We start from the raw sequence: 16,891 nt of genomic DNA on the forward strand, positions 1-16,891 counted from the left end.
ACAATTTATCATAGGAACAAAGGTTGATATAGTTTTCAAACCATTTAGCAGAGGAGGCAAACTTAGCTGCCTGATCAACTCTGTAGCAGAAAACAAACCCAAACCAAACAGAGATGGCATGACCACAGAGAAATAAAGTATGAATGATTGATTCATTCTCTTTCCCACAAATCTGACAGAGACCTGAGGTGTAAATGCCCTTTTGTAGAGATTTTCACTTATTGCTCTTGCATTCCACAAGAATCTCAATAGAAAAGGTTTAATATTTGGGTCAATTTTAAGGGACCATATGTCTTTCCAATACCTAGAGGCTGCTACCTTTCATTACCTACAAAACCGAGCTTAGGGTAAGGGTTTCTGATGAGAGTTTCATTACAACTTCGTTGGTCCTGGTTTATCAGTTCTTTGACCAATCAAGATTAGGGGCATTTGGTCTAGGAGCCACTGTTCTAAAGTTTGAAAACCCTAGAAGCCATTAGTTGTGTTGACTTCCCAACAAGCTTCTTGTTTTACAACTTCCCTCCCAGTTAGGGGGCTCTACCAACCCCAAGTTCCTCTAGAATTAAAGTTATAGAGAGGAAACGTTTGCCCTATATATACTTTGCCTTTATTACTCTAACCCACATATTACTCTCTTCAATGCATAATCTCCAAGCCTGCTTGGCTAGGAGAGCCAAGTTAAAGTAGTGTGGGTCTCTAAATCCTAGGCCTCCATCATTTTTGTTTCCACTAATGTTCTCCCATTTGATTCAGGTTATTTTCTTTTTTCTCTCTAAGAATCCCCACCAGAATCCCCATTGGAGCACATTTGCTTTGGGATGATAGAAGCAAGACATAGAGTAAGCTGGAATGTCTGCTATGACAGATTTTAGGAGAGTCTCTTTTCACCCTTAAGAAAGAAGCATCTTCATGCCACCTGGATGTCTTTGGTTCAAATCTCTTAGCAAGGTGATTGAACAAGGCCTTCTTGGATTTACCAAAATGAGTTGGTAGACCTAAGTATATAGCAGGTTTCTCCACCTTCTTCATCTTCATGCTCTTGGCCACTAGCTTTTGAAGTCTAGGGTGCATATTACAACAAAAAAAAAAATCTTAGATTTTGAAAAATTTACATGCTGACTAGAAGCTAGGGGTGTCTACAGTTCGGTTAATCAAACCATGGCATTTGTTTGTAAACCGAACTACTGGTACTGGTTTTTTCAATTCTCCAAACTGAAACCGAATCGATACCACCGGTTAACCGATCCGTCAGTTTTGGTTTTTGACCAATTCGGTTTTTTTATTTTTTTATATTTATAATATATATTATACAAATATATGTATAATATTGTATAATAAATAATAAATGATATATAATATATTATAAATATAATATAAGTATATATATTTATATATAATACATAGAAAATATGTGATATATAATAAAAATATAATATATATATATATATATATATATATATATCGTTCGATTCAGTTAACTGCATTTTACGGTTCAGATTTATCGATTCAGTTTGGTTTTTCGGTTTTTTATGGACACCCCTACTATTTATATTGCCCAATTGTTTCCATAAGAGTTTGGCCTTCAACTAGGAGTGGCAGTTTTTCAATCCAATCCACAAACCCGCTCAACCCAACCATTAATTAACAGGTTGGGTTGTAACCATTTAATCTTGGGTCACTTGGGTTGGATAACCTAATAATGGGACATTTAATGGCTTAGGTGGGTAGGGTCATGGTTATCCAACAGGTAACCCAATGCTTTTTGATATTTAGACTTCTCTCTCTGAATAATCCTAGTTTGAACCCTAAACAACAAAATTCAGTAGTAGAGAGTACTGGTGAAGGGATCATATGAAGAACTCTGCAACTCCTAATAAGAGATTTTAAAAATGATCCTTCGATGTTTTCACCGCTTCTCGGCATTCATGGTCTCTACTCTTTGCTCTCACTCACATTCTCTTAGGCGGCAATGCCGCCGACTTTGCCCAAGGATTAGAACTTTCACTATTGGACAGTTTTGTATGCCCTTAGCTTCAATCAGAATGATGTACTTTATGAGTTTATTGTAAATGAATAAAAGCGCATATTTGATTTATGTTTCCTTGGTATGTTTCTGTGTAATACCCTTAAATTGGACACTTAATGAGACTCGTGTTAGTTTAGAATGTTCACAGCCGGTGGATCGGTCTGGGGAGACCTATCCTGATAACGCTGACACTGATGTGCCACCAAGTTAGTTGGGGTGGCCTGTCTCAGCTGCCAGGGTGAGACCCTTGTCACACACAGTGTATGATTAATTGAATCTTTGAACCGGACCAGATTTCCAGTATTTCCCTGGACCTTAGAGATTAATGGGCAAAACTAGAAAGTTACACCCGACCCCTAGACTTGATTATGATACTACACTAGGTGTCGGATTGGGCTGTCTTTGATGTACCAACCAATGAGATCCTTAGTGGGGGTCAAAACCTGGGTATGTTGGGATAGTCTGAGAATTCATTTGAGTGGGTGATCATAGTGACAGGATCAGCCCATTTGTAGGACAAAGGTAATGATCAGGGATGCACTTTCACTGATGGAAACCAAGACTGCCGGCAACCAATTTCAATCGTTGAGATTTGTTTTGCAAAATATATATTATATGAGATATAAAAGTATATATATATTATGGTTTCTAAATTGTTTGCAAAAATGTTTTAATTCTCGGAATCCATATAAGTAGAGAGTGCAACATTGTTCCTTGCAGCCGAGGGAGAGGTCATCTCTTGTCGGGCAGTGTTTGAACATTATGGGCTAAGAGGTTAAGTGTAAGGCCATTGAGGGTAATACCTGATGGGCTAATCTTGCATCTGCCCACAGTCCCTGGGTGTTACGAGGTGGCTTGGCCCAGGGACCACTTAGGGTAAGTGTTGGGCCCATAGAGCCCATTTGATGGGTTTCAGGGGGTGTACTGTCCATAACAGTGTATTCGACCAGGCCTTGTAACAAAGGCTAGGCCGAACCCATCTGGCTGATGTGTAGATCAATGCTTGAGTCCCATGCCATACAAGGAAGCCCAACTAGGCAGCAGTTAGGAGGCTAAGTGAGCACATAAGTTTAAGGGCTTAAAGCCCATTTCGAACTGGACTAATTTAATAAGTTAAATATGGGCGAATTCTGAGATAGATCAACAGATAGGATAGAGTCTTAACCCCATCTACTCAGAGAGTCCAGATCTGGATATGATTCAAATCTAGAAACCTAATGAGATTAGGAGAAGGCTGATCTAATCTGCAGATAAGATAAGAGTTTATCCTTATCACCTAAAAGGATGTCTGATCCAAATATGATTTGGATCAGCAACTCCTAATTGGATTAGGAGGTGATCCTTTAAGGTTACAAAAGAATGAGGGGGCGACAGCCTTTAGTAGAGATACATACTCACATCCTCTTCAGAGCAAGAAATCACAGAAGGAAGAATTAAGCAACCCTGCATAATTCTTTCTTGCCGCCTCCCTGTTCTTGCTGCCCAAGTTTGCCTGTTTGATCTCCAGTTGTGGGAGAAGTCAAGATTCGATCTTGACATCAATTCTTTGTGAAAAGATTGATAGGAAGTTGTGCTCACGTGTCATCCTGCTGTTTCTTGTAAAGGACAGAGTTCTTGGAGAAGAACGCTGCTGATTCTGCTCCATCCTACACTGCGCCATCTTTAGTGGGAGCAGTCTATGAATCCTTCTTTGGGCGTGAACACCTTCATTGAGAGATAATATTTCTCTGTATCAGGTATACTTCTCTCATACTCCTTTTGGTTCAGATCTGGTTCAGTTTATGGTTCAAGATTGATCATTGAAAATATGATTTTTTAAATAGGGAATGCGATTCCCTGTTGAAGGGAGAGATTTTTTTTTGAAATTCGCCCCCTTTTTCCACAAGATTTGGGCATCCATATGATGGATCTCTCATCCCTTTATTCACAACCTATTCCATCAACGTTGTAGTAGAAGCAATATCCAGAGTTCCCACTCGCTAAAGCTAAATCATGTCATCATTGCCATATTGACGGTTGTCTTGGTTGCAATCTTTTTTGAAACTTCTTTGTGGTTGTCGTCCACCAAGCCTATAATTGGCATCAAGCAATTCATCTTGCTCTAGTATTGGCATCAAGACTGTAATCAGTGGTCAATTTGTGAAAGGGATTGATTCCATGTTCATTTAGGAATGTAATCGGCATCAAGCCCGTAATCGACATTGAGTCTAATTGGTGATAAACCTCAAAGCCAAGGCTGCATAGAACTAACATCGAGTTTAATGACTGATCATTTGGTGGAACAAAGCAAAGTCTGCATGCTAAGTGTTCGATAAAAGGCTTAACTTTAGGCTAGAGATTAGATGACTGTATGAGGCATGGGTGAGTCAACTCACCTACCTAACTTGAGCAGTGAAGAAAAATGATTTTGGTGTTGCCCAATGGCATTTCACGTTTCAGTCCTTTTTTGAATTTCTTCATCTGTATTTAAGCAAATTAGCTGCTAAAATTTTGCTTGAAAACTCAGCTACGTTTCTTATTACTCTTTATCTTCCTTCATTATGTTCGATCACCAATACATGTAGGAATTTTCATTTTTTTAGACTTTGTTTTGTTCTTTTAACCCAATTATCTTCTACTACCCAGATGTAAAGGACTATTAAATCGTCAAATAAGTTGTCAATCTCTTTAATTTATAATTCTAGTCACAAAAATATCGATCATACCTCATATTTTGCTGTGGAATGATATCTTGTTGAAAGCCAAAGCACAAGTGAAGAGAATTTCAAATTGCAGACAAAGTTGTATCTTCTTAAATTTTTGTTTTTTTTAATATATTTTTTGTAATTTTTTATTGGTAATATTCTATGTTTTTAATATATTTTCCTATAATTTAAATTTTCTGTTATGTTTCTACGATTTGTATATTTTTCATTTGCCACATTTTCTATATTTTTTGTTGTATTTTCTTGTAATTTTAAATATTTTTGTTCATTTGTTTGTATTTTAATAATTTAAAAAAATTAATGGGTTGGGCCAAGGTGGGTTTGGACAAAATGAAAGTTGCAATTTCTGTTTTTTCAAAATTTTATGTAATTTCTATTAATTTTATGCATTTTTGTGTTTTTGTTTAATTTCTATTTTATTTCCTACAATTTCTATTATTTTTGTGTAATTTTCATTATTTTATCTAAATGGGTTGTGTTCAGGTGGGTTTGGGTTGAATCCAACCCATTTAATTCTATCTAATTGGGTCGTTAATGGGTTGGGTTGTTGTGTGCAAAGAATATTTGTAGCTCAACCCACCCAATTGCCACCTCTACCTTCAACTAGAGCTGCTTTAATGAATAAGTAGTTGTTGTGTGCAAAGAATATTTGTAGCTCAACCCACCCAATTGCCACCTCTACCTTCAACTAGAGCTGCTTTAATGAATAAGTAGTTGTTGTGTGCAAAGAATATTTGTAGATCAACCCACCCAATTGCCACCTCTACCTTCAACTAGAGCTGCTTTAATGAATAAGTAGTTGTTGTGTGCAAAGAATATTTGAGAAATCATAGAACAACCCCTATTCATCTTAATTCCTGGTTTTTTTTTTTTTTCTCTTCTACAAGATTAACAATGTTAGCTGAGAGGACTTCAAAGCATAAGAAAAATAGGTATGGCGATAGGGGATCCCCTTCTCTAAGGCCTCTCTATGGATTAGCCTCCTAGAAGGAGCTCCATTTATCAAGATTTGATAAGAGACAGAGATGATGCATTTCATGACCTAACCAATCCATTTTGTGCCAAAACCCAATTTTTCCAAAGTTTTATTTTTAACGAAGTCCCATTTAATTCAATTATAGGCCTTGTTCATGTCTAATAGGATCATTTTGTCTTTTTCGTGAAGTCATTGACTTCATGAGCAATTAAGATATTGTCCTGTATCAATCTACTCGAGGTGAAGGCACTATGGTTCTCACTTATGATTTTACTTAGAAGGGGTTTGACTCTATTAACTAGAAGAATCTTTGTTATGACTCTATATAATATATTACAAAGGCTAATAGGTCTATAGTGGGTAGCACAATTTGGGTTTTGGACCTTAGAGATAAGGGCTATAAAGGTTGCATTAAATTCATTAAGCAAGTGGCCATTGGGGAAGAAAGCTTTAATAGATCAAACCAATTTTTCCTTAACTGCATCCCAATGTTTATGAAAAAACAAATTATGGAAACCATTTAGTCTTGGGGCTTTCATTGGGACCATATGGAATAAAGCCTCCTTAACCTCTTCCTCTATTACCTCCCTTTTTGAAGACCTGTAAATGCTCTCAAAGTGCTCAATTAACATCTGTTCAATTGAATCATCTCCTTCAACCTATTCCCTAGAGTCAGATTGAATTTTAACTATTATGTTCCTTTTCATAGTCATTGCATGCAAAAACCTTGTGTTTTTGTTTCCCTCTAACCAATTAATTCTGGATTTTTGTAGCTACTTTATTTCTTCTCTTTTCATCCAACTTTGAAGCTCTTTCTCTAGGTTTTAGATGACTCTTGGGTTTGTTTCTTCCCTATTTTTTTTTTCCATTTCAGCACCTATGGCTTTTTTTATATCTTCAATTTTTGCTCTATTTTCACCAAAATTCTCTTTGTTAAAATTTCAACTATTTTTGTAAATCTATTAATTTTCCACTTAGTTGTAACTGTCTCGATCCCCTGCTATTCTTCCCCCATTCTTCTTTTAGAAGCCATTCAAAATCTTCATGGGAGAACCACATTCCTTCCATCCTAAAGGGCCTTATTCTCCAAGTTAAGTTTTTTTTTTCTTTTTTTTTAATGCAAATGGGGAAGTGTTTAGAAATCAAATGATCTGTTTGATTGCCGAGAAAGGATGAGATGAGATGGAATGGGATGAGAAGAGAAAGTTTACTTTCTCAATTATGTCACTTGTGTTTGGTTGATGAGACCAGTTATCCTACCAAATCTATTTCTCAAAGTTTGGTTGCTGAGAAAACATTCACCAGAGATGACGACATACATTTGTCGGAGATCTAACACAGGGTTTTAGATCTGAGACGACAACATACATTCGTCAAAGACGGCTAGCTCAATAGGTCTAACACAAATATGAGACAACGACAACAAATCTAACACAGATCTAACACATGGTTTTAAATCTGAGACGACTGGTTCAACAGACCTAACATAGGGTTTTAGATCTGAGACAACGGACATACATTCGTCGAAGACAACGACAATGGAGACAATGATGATGGGGTTGTGACCATTGGAAGGCTGGAGCTCAGAGATGATGACGAAAACGATGACAATGGAGATGATGGGGTTGTGACCGTTGGAAGGTTGGAGATTAGAGATGACAACCGAAACGATGACGGAGATGATGGGGTAGTGACTGTTGGAAGGTTGTAGCTCGGTTAAGACGATGGAGACATGCCTCGACAATATTTTCACACAAAGCTTCTCGATATTTTCGTTTCCTAGTGGGGTCACACTTATTTGGTGAGACCCCAAGTCCCTAAATTTGTGATATGCTTTCTCATCGCATGTCACTATTTCACCCAAAACAATGCGAGAAAATGAAGCATCTCAAGGGAATATTCTTCTTTTCTCGTCCCAATCGCGAGAACCAAATGGACTAAAAGAGAAAAGCACATTTGAAAAGGCATATTCAAAAAGGTTCTTCCATTGTTGGTTACAGAAAGTTCTATCCAACTTAACTTTATGTTTCTATTACCCTCATGTTTATTATTCCAGGTAAAGGCATATCCCACTTATATGGATTTAGTTATATGAATTCTATTTTGATATTTTACTCTTGTCATATTCCAGGTAAAGGCATATCCAATATATCGCATAGAAAATTTGTTATCTCTAGGTATAATTTATTCGGGCAAGTGAGACCCATCCCCCAAGAGGGGAAAGTAGCCAACACTTGGATGGGACAAAATTGCCCCTTTTAATAATGGCTTTTTATGGATAAAACGATCATTGTCTTATTCACATGGGAAATAAAAGAACATGGGTAAATGCACTTACCGGGTAAATATTTCCCAAGAAACATTTACCTGGATAAGTGCATTTACTCAAGTAAATAACTTCCCAAAAATCGAATGGGGTCTTAATGTTAGATTCATTTTAAATGATGAGTTCTTAAATCATATCTTTATACTTAAACCCATGTGGTCATGTCCTTGGGAGTAGGATTGATCTTCACTCAACCGAGCCCAATTCAACTTGCATAGTTGCACCCGTTAGCTATACAAGCTTTTAGATCATGTGCATTTGGACTCACCCAAAAAATTCTAGTGAATTCACATCATTTTCTACCTGATCAGAAATAGACACCATCTTATTGTAATGGCTGATCACAAGATAAAGTAATAACAACCAAGCGAGGCAAACTATTAACACCAAGACAAATGGTTCAAGTACTAAAATTTAATTATTCCCATAAACGAAGAAAATTCAAAGTATGAGGATTGATACTTTGATTGAACTACTTAATGCTTTGAGCCGCTGAAATAAGCTTCAATGGAAAGCATTCTTTTTTGCTAAAAGACAACTATTTTGGACTTTTTGTGGTTTTCACCAATCACCAAACATAACTTATGAGATGTTTGGGTGAGACTCACCGAATAGAGGGTTGAAACTAGGGATGGCAATTTCCATCCTAATGTTGAAGAGAGAACAAACACTTTTGGAACAGATTGTTCATTGCTGAAAATATTCAAACATTCAATTGCATTATAAAATAGTTATTTTTTATAATTACAATACCAATTTCAATCATCAACTATTATTTAACTAATTAAATAAATTAATAATTATTAAAATATATTAATGTTTCATCATAAAAGTTAATAATTACAAAATTATTTATTAATATAATTAAAAACTCTTAATTATTTTAATAATTAATATGGCTATATTAATTACTATTTCTTAATTTATTAAACATTAAAATAAATATTAAAAACAAATAATTAATTATTGAATTATTTTATTTTTACTTATTTAATAAATAAATAAATAACGAATTCAATCAATATTATAAATTAAAATAATTATTCTAAAATTTTTAAAACATATTAATAATTATTTATTATATTCTCAATTATTGAATAATTATTATTTAATTATTTAATTTCATTGAATATTTAATAAAATATTTACTAAATATCTATTAGTAACTAAATTAATTGTTGATTGTTTCAGTAATTAATAATTAATAATTAATAATTATGTAATTAATTTATAAATAGCTATTCAAAATAATTAATAACAAATATATATTGTTATATAATTACAACATATCTACCAATTAAAATAATTATTTATAGTTTTTATCAAATCCACTATTTATCAATTATGTTATATTTAGTTAATTAATTTGTAAATAGTTACAAAAACATTTTCACATCCGAGGTTAAAATGCTCAAACTGTCATTTTAAAGAATTCAACTATCAAATTTCAAACCAACATTTCCTACATTAAAACTTCAAAACCAAGAAAAGTTCACCAACTCTGATGAAGGGTGATTTGGCCTGACCTAGCGAAAAGGGGACGCGTGGACACGACCTGACCAAAAGATGACAGCTCAGCCTGACATGCCTAGTTCGCAACAATTGAGATTGAGTATTCAGTCACCTCGGTGCAGGGCCACCTCGGCATAAGGCTCACCTCGGCATCGAAGCACTTCGACATTCAATCCAGTTCGGAACTAAGGAATCGAAGTACTAGTTCGGGACCAACAACTCGAATCTCCACGTAACTGATTCCCGCGTAACCAACTCTAGAGGTCTCTCCAACGGATCCAGAATCCCTCGAGATCGCGATGAGCTAACAGATCCCGACTTTTCCGAGATAACGATGAGGGCTCATTCTGACTCCACCGGAGTCGGAAGTGGAGCGATAAGCCTTATCTACTGTTCCTTCGGAAGCGGAACAAACTCTATCTCCACACCCCAAATATCCTGGAGCTCTTTCGTGAGCTCCACGACTACTTCAGTAAATAAAGGCACCAACCCCAATGGCTCAAGGTAGGTGTGATTTTTTCTACTCTCTAAGCTCTCTAAGCTCTCAATTCAGCTCGCATTAGATTACTGACTTAAGCATCGAAGTGACCTCGCTCGGTTAGCCACCCCAGGTTCTCTGATCCTATCTTGCAAATTCACTTAGCTCACCGTCTGACTAGAAGCCAGATCATCCTCCAGAAGGGAGTAGTCAGTCGCGCAACATCAATTGACGTCCTATGTGGGAAAACGATAAAAAAGCCTTCTTCACAATCAACAACTTTCCACTTAAATCAATGGCATCTTCCAGTCACACCAAATAGAGCAGTGAGATGAATGTCTCTGGGGGGAAACCTCAGCTTCCTTCAGTGTGCATTGGCCAGTTTACCATGCCGCTTACTGTGACTGGGGTCCCAACGCTGACCATGCCACAAGACACCACACATGTGAATGCCCCACTCCCTCTAGTGGTAGGCGCAACCTTCGCTGAGTCGTCTGTGGTTCCCCCCGGAGTTGGACAATCTCAGTTTGATGACCTGGTGCACTGCGCACGGGCCATCCAGGTCCAAATGCAGCACGTCCAGCAGTTCCAGTAGTACATGTTCTCCCAACACTACTAGCAGCAGTTCCCTCCACTACCACAGAGCCAGCAGTCAGCTCCACCCAAGCACCCATGGACCCAGCAGAACCAGAACCAACCTCGCGTCAACCAGGACATCACTCGATCTCCCCACCGAGGTGAGGATACTTCCCAAGTACCAGTTCCTCCCAGGAGTCAAGTCTCACCTTGCGGGAGGAAAGACGATCAAATCACTCCACCTACTTCACAAGGCAACCTCGGAAATAGGTCTGGGGACACTCAACCCAACAGGGCCATTCTTCCTTGGCATTTGCATCAAGAAGGTGGATGGATCGCAAGTAATCGATTCAGGGTTATGGGTGAGAACTCAAGGCAAAGCCCCTCCGTCCACAATAGTCAAGCCCCAGAATCCCACAAGGAACTAGGAGCTTCCTCGCAGCAGAACAGTACCAGAGCATACCGAGGTTAGCAGCACTAATGCAGAGCCGATAAAGAATCAGCAATGGAGGCGTCGCAAGGCACGCCAAACTTCAGTATAGGCCGAACTTCAGTACAGAACAACTAGCTCGTGAGATTGAACCAACAAGAACAGGTGAAAGGTAAAGAGGAGGCGAGCTCGGTAGCTACAAGGACCGCTCCTCTATTCTCTGGGTCATCCCCTCTGTCTTCCGAGCTCTTGGCGACTCCGATGCCCAAGGACTTCAAGATGCCTCCCCTGGATAAGTACGATGGATCTTTTGATCCTAATGATCACATGCATTCTTTCCAGTCCCAGATGCACCTAGCTGGGGCTGACGAGTCCTGCATGTGCGTAGCTTTTTCCACCACCTTCAAGGGAGTAGCTCGGACTTGGTACCAGAACCTCGCACCAAGATCAATCAAGAGTTGGGCACAATTCGTGGAATTATTTATCTCGCACTTCATCACCAGCAAGAAGTGTCTGAGGTCGCAAGAAAGTCTGCTTAATGTAGTTCAAAGAGAAGGGGAGTCCATCGAAAGTTACATCAAGCGCTTCAACGACACCTGCTTGCAAATCCCCGGCCTAGACCTAGCAGTGAGACTCACGGTAGTCAAAAAGAGCATAACTCACAGAGAGTTCAAATGGCATGTGGTGGCCAACAAACATAAAGACATCACATAATTCCTCAAGCTAGCCGACCAGTTCATAGGAACCGAGGAAGAGATGAATCAGAAGACAGACATCCCGACGGAAAAAAGAAAAAGAGACAATGACAACACAGGTAATGATGGGCACAAAATAAGAAGGAGTAAGTCCCCGAGCAGGGGAGGAAACAAGTCTGGGAGCCGATCTCCTTCGCGATCTCGCAAGTCAGGTCAACGCTCCAGGACCCCACCTGTTGAAAGGACGAACTACACACCTCTCAATGCTAAGCGAGGAGAAATACTAATGGCCATCAAAGACTCTTCATTCATCAAGTGGCCTCCTATGTTGAGGGGAGGTCCCGCAACAAGAAATAAGAACGTCTACTGTCACTTTCACAGAGACAATGGGCACAGTACGGAGAACTGCAGAAACCTCCACGACGAGATAGAGGAGCTCATTTGCTGTGAGTACCTAAAAAACTTTGTACAGAGAGAAAGAAACCAGGCAGATCGGCCAGCAAATCGATAGGGGACGAGAGAAGGAATGCTCTCAAGTCCAGTAACAGGTAGAACGAGCAGCCGCCACGACAGTTGCCCAAAGAGAGACTGATCCGTGAGGTAATCGATATGATTACTGGCGGGTCCATCATCATGGGATGTACTTTGGCAGCAGGATGAACCTCAGTCTGCGAACTAGAAAGCGAGGAGCAGAACCTGCCGAAACAACCCCGACTTGAAGACTTCACGGAGGATGATGTGTGCGAGATCCAGTATCCTCACAACGACGCCCTGGTGATAAAGATGAGGCTAAACAAATTCAAAGTCAAACGCATCCTAGTGGACTCAGGTAGCTTGGCAGACATATTATTCAAGGACACATTCGACAAGTTGCAGCTTCAGGAAAGTAACCGAAAGCCAACAGATACTCCCCTAGTAGGCTTCAGCAGCGAGGAGGTCAGACCTCTAGGGCGAGTTTCAGTACTTGTAGAGGTTGGCACGTGGCTGAATATCGTGAGGTTCGAGCACGCATTTCTAGTGGTCACAACTCCCTCTCCTTACAATGCCATAGTAGGTTGGCCCATTACGCACGCCCTACGTGCGGTAGTATCCACCTACTACCTGGCAATGAAGTTCCCTACGGACTATGGAGTAGGGGTTGTGCGAGATGATCGGCTTGAATCTCACAAGTGCTACGTAGCCGCCTTCAAGGGGAAAGCCAAGCTAGCGGCTGACATCGAGCTCGAGCGACCAACGGAGCATGCCGAGGAGCGAGCTACACCAACAGAGGAGACAATTCACATCCCAGTCTCAACCGATGACCCAGCTAAGACTCTCCAGATCGGCGCTTCGATCAAGGAGCCACTTCGCTCTCCGCTGGTAAGTTTCTTACTACAAAATTTATATGTATTTGCTTGGTCCGCAGCAAAAATGCCTGGAATAGACTCTAAGGTTTTAACTCACAAGCTAAATACCGATCCCTTAGTCAGGGCAGTTAGACAGAAAAAGTACAACCTCGCCCCAAAACGCTGGAGGATAGTCGATGAAGAGATCGGGAAGCTCTTAGCGACAGACTTCACCAGAGAAGTCCATTACCCGAGCTGGGTAGCTATCCTAGTTCTAGTAAAAATGGCCAATGGCAAATGGCGCATGTGTGTCGATTATACCGACCTGAACAGAGCTTGCCCAAAAGACTGTTTCCCACGACCCAAGATCGACTGGCTAGTGGACGCGACCTCAAGGCATGAGTTGCTGAGCTTCCTGGATGCCTACTCAAGTTACAACCAGATCAGGATGGACCCCACTGATGAAGAAAATACGACCTTTATAACTAAGCTCGGGTTCTATTGCTACAAGGTTATGCCCTTTGGATTAAAAAATGCTGGGGTAACCTTTGAAAGACTTGTAAACAAAATTTTTGAGCCGTTAATTGGCAATAAAGTTGAGTGTTATGTAGACGATATGGTCGTAAAGACCCAATTTTCAAAAATTTTTGTTAGATGATTTACAAAGTGTTTTCAAAATTTTACGAAAGTATAATATGAAATTGAATCCCAACAAGTGTGTCTTCGGGGTCACCTCGGGGTAAATTTTTGGGCTACATAGTCAACTGACGTGGCATCAAAGCCAACCTGAAAAAAATAAAGGCCATCTTAGATATGAGACCACCCGCAAACTAAAAGAGGTTCACATGCTGAATGGCCGGATGTCCAAATCGACAGATTGCTGCCTACCTTTCTTTAAAACTATAAAAAAGAGTAAAGACTTCGAGTGTTATGCAAATGATATGGTCGTGAAGACCCAATTTTCAAAATTTTTTGTTAGACGATTTGCAAAGTGTTTTCAAAATTTTACAAAAGTATAATATGAAATTGAATCCCAACAAGTGTGTCTTCGGGGTCACCTCGGGGTAAATTTTTGGGCTACATAGTCAACCGACGTGGCATCAAAGCCAATCCGGAAAAAATAAAGGCCATCTTAGATATGAGACCACCCTGCAAATCAAAAGAGGTTCACATGCTAAATGGCCAGATAGTTGCTCTGAGTCGTTTTATGTCCGAATCGGCAGATCGCTGCCTACCTTTCTTTAAAACTATAAAAAAGAGTAAAGACTTCGAGTGTTATGTAGATGACATGGTCGTGAAGACCCAATTTTCAAAATTTTTTGTTAGACGATTTGCAAAGTGTTTTCGAAATTTTACGAAAGTATAATATGAAATTGAATCCCAACAAGTGTGTCTTCGGGGTCACCTCGGGGTAAATTTTTGGGCTACATAGTCAACCAACGTGGCATCGAAGCCAATCCGAAAAAAATAAAGGCCATCTTAGATATGAGACCACCCCGCAAAATAAAAGAGGTTCACAGGCTGAATGGCTGGATAACTGCTCTGAGCCGTTTTATGTCCAAATCGGTAGTTCACTGCCTACCTTTCTTTAAAACTATAAAAAAAGTAAAGACTTCGAGTGGACCGCAGACTGTCAACTCACCTTCGATGAGCTAAAAAGATACCTAGCTAGTACCCCGGTTCTGATTTGACCCAAGGAAGGGGATATTTTAAAGTTGTACCTCTCCGCGAGTGACGAAGTGGTCAACTCAGTACTGATCAAAGAGGTGGATCGAGTCCAACGACCCATCTACTATGTTAGCAAAGTTTTGCAAGATGCTAAAACAAGATACCCGGAGATCGAGAAACTGGAGTACGCGCTAGTCATAGCAGCTCGCAAGCTTCGTCGGTACTTCCAAACCCATATATCATCGTCCTCACCAACAAGCCTCTGAGACAGATCCTGCTCAAGCCCGAGGTGTCTGGCAAGTTGACGAAGTGGGCTATCGAACTCAGCGAGTACGACATCCGGTATGAACCTCAGACAGCAATTAAAGCCCAAGCCTTGGCCGATTTTGTGGCAAAATGAATGTTCAGTACCGCAACTCCCGAGCTGACCGAGTTCAAGCACACGGTGGAAGCTTCAACCAGTGTGACACCAATCCCGGTTAGAGCTGGTCCGACCTGGGATGAGGAGCCCTAGATCCTCCACATTGACGGCTCGTCCAACCAACAAGGAAGCGGTGCGGAAATAATTTTGTACTATCCAAGCGGGTTGAAACTAGAACGCACTCCGGTTCGGGTTCCCAGCATCGAACAACGAAGCAGAGTATGAAGCATTGGTTGCCGAGCTCACTCTAGCAAAGGAAGTGAAAGCTAAGCACCTCGTCATATGCAGTGACTCTCAGCTCATTGTCAACCAAGTCAGCAGCGAGTATGAAGCCCGCGACCCCACCATGGCTGCTTATTTGGCCAAAGTCAGGGAGGTCCTGCGCGACTTCATCTCTTACTTCATCAGACAGATCCTGAGATCCGAGAACGCTGAGGCCGACACCTTGTCCCAATTAGTCAGCACAAGCAGCAACACCGTGTGGGCCGTGTACATAGAGGACTTACCTCAGCCTATCATTCTCGGGGGGCAAGAGAGGTCACTCCTGTAGCACAAGCAGAGCCAAGCTGGATTGATCCACTCGTGAGTTATCTGCTTCACGGGACCCTCCCTGCAGAACACAATGCGGCCCGAAGGGTAGAGAGCCAGTCGACTAAATACGTCATTATAAATGGACAGTTGTACAGGAGATTCTTCACGCTCCCCTACTTGCGTTGTTTGCGATCCTCAAAGGCTGAGTTCGTTCTCCGTGACACCCACGAAGGCTTATGCGGCGGAGACTTAGGGGGTAGGGCTCTCGCACAGAAGGCGTTACGGCAGGGCTACAACTGGCCCACGATGAAGGCACGCATTTGAGCTCGTCAAGAAGTGCGATAAGTGTCAGAGACACGCTAACATCCATCACCAACCTGCTGCCAATCTGAAATACCTCACTAGCCCTTGGCCCTTTCGCATAGTGGGGAATCGACGTACTTGGCCCATTCCCACCAACAACAGGATAGAGGAAGTTTTTGGTCGTGGCAGTAGACTATTTCACGAAGTGGGTGGAAGCTGAACCTCTAACACAATCACAACCCGCAACGTACAAAACTTCTTTTGGAAGAACATAGTGTGTCACTTCAGTCTACCTCGGGTACTCATCTCCGACAACAGAAAATAGTTCGAGGATATAAAATTTCAGAATTGGTGTGCTGAAATGGGAATTCAACAAAATTTCACCTCGGTGGCACACTCCCAGGTGAATGGGCAAGCAGAAGTCACCAATAGAGCCATACTTTGCAGACTAAAGGCTTGCTTAGCTCGAGCCAAAGGATTGTGGCTAAACGAACTGCCCAGTGTACTCTGGGCCTACCGGACCACCATCAAGACTGTCACAGGTGAGACTCCTTTTAACCTCACTTACGGCACGGAAACGGTGATCCCGATAGAGATCGAGGTGCCTACACTACGCTTGGAGGCCTACGACGAATGATGACGAGCTCCGCACTAACATAGACCTGGTGGAAGAAGTACGAGACTTAGCATACATCTGGACTGTAGCTTACCAATAGAGAGTAGCTCGGTACTATAACGCTCGGGTCAAGAAGCGACACTTCCACGTCGGCGACCTGGTTCTTCGGAAGGTTATGGTACCTGAGCCCGGTGTCGGTAAGCTCGGACTGAATTGGGAAGGTCCATACCGAGTAAGACAGGTATATAGGGAAGGTACGTACGAGCTTGAGACTCTGGAAGGGAAGCAAGTACCTCGAGCATG

This window comes from Nelumbo lutea, chromosome 6 (genome assembly GCF_056320005.1).
Source record: "Nelumbo lutea isolate HS-2025 chromosome 6, American lotus-T2T, whole genome shotgun sequence".
In the NCBI taxonomy this organism is placed as follows: domain Eukaryota; kingdom Viridiplantae; phylum Streptophyta; class Magnoliopsida; order Proteales; family Nelumbonaceae; genus Nelumbo; species Nelumbo lutea.